Raw genomic sequence first — 4,475 nt, 5'->3', positions numbered from 1 at the left:
CCACCAGAGGAATCCAAAGTCTGTGGCACACTACAAGTAACGATAGCAGTAACAAAACCCAAACCTATCTCAACTCAACCACACTAATAGCTTGACCGAAGAAGAGGCATGGCCATTTCTGGGCATGAATACCATTCACTTCAGCCCCTACTGTTCTTCAAACAAATGCTTGGCATTCAGTAGAAATTATGAGACATAAACAAGAAAGGGGGGAAAAAGGTCCAACGTTAAGAGATAAAGCAATCAACAGAGACAGCTTAGAGATGCTGGGATTATCATAAAGGGACTTTTTTTTTTTTTTTTTTGAGACAGAGTTTCGCTCTTTTTGCCCAGGCTGGAGTGCCATGGCACAATCTCGGCTCACAGCAACCTCTGCCTCCCGGTTCAAGCGATTCTCCTGCTTCAGCCTCCCGAGTAGCTGGGATTACAGGCATGCGCCACCACCCTGCCTAATTTTGTATTTTTAGTGGAGACGGGGTTTCTTCATGTTGGTCAGGCTGGTCTTGAACTCCCGACCTTAGAGACAGGGTTTCTCCATGTTGGTCAGGCTGGTCTTGAACTCCCGACCTCAGGTGATCCACCTGCCTTGGCCTCCCAAAGTGCTGGGATTACAGGCGTGAGCCACCGTGCCCGGTCACAAAGGGACTTTAAAATAACTATGATTCATATGTTGAAGGTGCTAATAGAAAAGGTAGACTATGCATGAATAGATGGAAATGGACCATTTCAGTCAAGGGAAATAGGATTAGCATTATTCCTTGAAGAGTTATAGCTCATTTCTTGTGGCTGGAGGAGGGGCCTTCATTCTATTAGCAGAAACCGCCTCAACTATCAGAGAAAAATATCAGGGTTCAGCTAGGAAGGAAGGACAAGGGAATGACTATTAGGTAGGCAACCAGCAGCAGTATTTTGAGGGTACACATAGAGCATGGAAATCATTGCTCTTTACAGGACACTTTTCGAAGACCTAAGGAAAACTCTTTTCTTATCTTACCTCAACCATCTAGGGGTATGTATGGGTCATAGTTACGGGAACATAAGAAAGGCTGGCCACAAGGACATCAAAACCACATCACTGATTTCCCTGGATGGAGTCCTATTTCATCATACAGTAGATGGACAGGACAGGCTTCTATAGACTTCAGGAAGAAACAGAGGAAGGAGGAAAAATTCAAAATGAAAATGAAATCAAATAGAAACACTGGATGGGAAAGGGATCAGAATAAACAGAGCCGAGAGGAGAAACAAATGGACTGAGAATACAGTAAAGGAGAGGAAAAGAAGAAAAAAGATAGACTGAGCAGAATTAAAACCAACTTCAGTGTCATTGTGAGTTGTATCAATTAGGATAACTGCAAATAACAAAATCTGACTATAGGGACTTAAACAATGAGTTGCTAGTTTTATTTATTCCTAATATGAAGTTTGGAACTTGGCAGTTGCTGACACAGGTTCAGAAGTTCAAGGATGTCAAGCTTGACAGTTAGTTCAGACAGCTGCTTACATAGGTTTAACAGCTCAGTGATGTTACGGCTGACATCTTCACCACTGCAAGATGGTCGTAACAGCTCCAGCCACCACATCTGGGTTTTAGGCAGAAAGAAGACACAGTAATGCCAGCTATCTCTGTTCCCTTTATCAAGAGAGCAAATGCAGTGTCAGAACCACCTCTCTACAACAGTATCCTTCTACTCACTGGCCAGATGGTGGCACAGTCATCTTTGACACAGTTAGGTCTACCAGCAAACGAGGGTGGGAAAAGCAAGTATGCATCTGGGTCCATTTCTTCTGCAAAATTCAAGTTTTGTTAGTAAGAAATAAGGAAGCATGTGATACCGGATAGACAATAACAACACAGTCTACTCTTGGGTTTTAAGAAAGACAGTGTATGCAAAACAGTCTAACATCACATCTGCCACAAGGTGCTCAATAACTGTATGTTTATTTTTTTAAAAAAAAAGCTGAAGAAAGAAAACTTTGAGATGGAAGGATAAGAGATAGACTGTATATCAGAGGTCAGGTTCCCACACTCCAAGAGTGACAAATTAAAAGTTTAGATTTGATTTTATGAATCCTTAACATACTCAGCAGAGACCTTGCCATCCATTTTAAGAGCAGTATTAACAATTGGAGGGGGTGGCTGTCCATATCTCTCTAACGGGTGGGATGGTTATTATAAACTATGAGAGGAGAAAAGGGGCCAGATGCAGAGAAATAGCAAATGTCACAGGAAATAAGCAAATACAGAGATCTCTGGTTCTGAAGAGGACTTTGGAGAGGTGGAAGACAAACCATGCACAAAGTCTGTAAGTGTGTTGTATATACACACATGTGCACTGTATAAATAGCTCATGGTCTGCCAGGCCGTTCTTCAGAATTGCAATACAGGAGAGGTTTCCATGCACCACATCATAAATTGTCTCAACATATCCCTTCTATCAACTTCAGAAATTATTCCAATAATATTAACTTTGTTGCTTTTATGAAATGTTAAGGATATATTTTACCGTCTGTGTCTGCATAGTCTGAGAACTGACTTAAATCTTTAGTTCCTTATCAAAGACAACCAACTAGTATAATAAATTTAAGCTACTTCAAAAATTCTGTCCATCATCATAAATTCTTTTTTTGATGTTTCTGAGGACAACAGTTGTGAATCATGATTTTCATGTCCCTGCTTAGTTTCTTGAGGCTGTGTGAAACTACAAATTGGAAGCATCACAGACACAATGAATACCTGTCCTTTTCCAGGCAGACATGCTTAATCCCCAGTACCATCTCCTTTTCTACAAAATGGAAGATGAAGGAGCAGGTAGCTACAAGAAAGCACTAAAACATCACTGTAGGAATACTAGTTTGGACAGCATATATTTAGTGGCCATCACTTTATTTCAAATAATTGTTTATGTAATTGATATTCTGTTAGGGATCTTAATTGGGTTGCAAGCCAAAAAGTATGTTTTAAAATGATTTATTTCACTATGGATGCACTATAGTTAAGTTAAATACCGTAGCTAATTATAAACATACAACATAGGAATGTTTCACTTTGAACCAATCCTTCTTTACAAAGGAGGGTTGCTGTGTTAATTTGAATACATGCTTTGAGGCTTTAATAAAGACCCTCAAATAACAGAAGCTTGTGCACTCTCATGTAGAACTTCAGGAAGGTAATCCAAGGTTGGCATGGCAACTTCACAGCCACTATGAACCCGGGTTCCTTCTAATTTTGTTGTCCTGTCATCCTCAATGTGTGACTTCTATCTCATGCATGCATTAGGCTGCCATAACAGAATACCACAGATTTGGTTGCTAAAACAACAGAAACTCATTTTCTCACAGTTCTGAAGGCTAGAAGTACAAGACCAAGGTGTCAACAGAGTTGGTTTCTGGTGAGGTCTCTCTTCCTGGCTTGCAAATGGCTACCTTCTCATTGTGTCCTCACATGACCTTTCCTCTGGGTGCCTCTTCTTAAAGGATACTAGACTTATTGGATTAGGGTCCCACATTTGTAATTTATTTAACCTTAATCATCTCCTTATGGGCCATATCTTCAAATACAGTCACATTGGGACTTACGGCTTCAACATATAAATTTGGCAGGGACACAGTTCAGTCGATAAGACAGCCCAAGAGAGCTGCTGTAACTGACCCCACCATCCACATTCCAGTCAGAAAGCAAGGGAAGGACCCAGTTCTTCCCTTTAACATGCCCTTACAATGAGAGAATGTGTGAGAAATTAACACACATCTCTTTCACTCAAATCCCATTGGCCAGATCCTAGTCACATGGCCATCTTTAATTGCAAAGCAGGCTGGGAAGTAGGTTTTGTGGCTGAACTTCCACATCCTGGCTTAAACTTCTATTTCCATCAAAAGGAGAGAAAAGATGTTAGGAGATATATTAGTCCATTTTCATACGGCTATAAAGAAATACCTGACACTGGCTAATTTACAAAGAAAAGAAGTTTAATTGGCTCACAGTTCTGCAGGTTGTGTAGGAATCATGATGCTGGCATCTGCTCGGCTCCTGGGGAGTCCTCAGGAAACTTTCAATCATGCAGAAGGCGGAGGAGCAAGACATCTTACATGGCCGGAGAAAGAGGAAGAGAGTTGGAGGTGCTATACACTTTTTTTTTTTCTCTTTGATCTTTAGTGCATTGTGTACTCTACAAAAGCATTCTCAACTTTATCCACAGTAAGTAAAAACCTAAATGAACAGCCAGTATACGTTTTAAAAAGCAGGAAAAAATGCGTGAGAAATAGCTATATGTAGCTGTATCTATCTATACATATAATAACATATAATATTGCTCTATTCATTTCTTTTTTTTTTGTATTTTTTTTATTATTATACTTTAAGTTCTAGGGTATATGTGCATAACGTGCAGGTTTGTTACATATGTATACTTGTCCCATGTTGGTGTGCTGCACCCATCAACTCATCAGCACCCATCAATTCATCATTTATATCA

Source organism: Colobus angolensis, unplaced genomic scaffold, assembly GCF_000951035.1.
Source record: "Colobus angolensis palliatus isolate OR3802 unplaced genomic scaffold, Cang.pa_1.0 Scaffold473, whole genome shotgun sequence".
Taxonomy (NCBI): Eukaryota; Metazoa; Chordata; class Mammalia; order Primates; family Cercopithecidae; genus Colobus; species Colobus angolensis.
Note: the sequence above shows the minus strand (reverse complement) of the source record.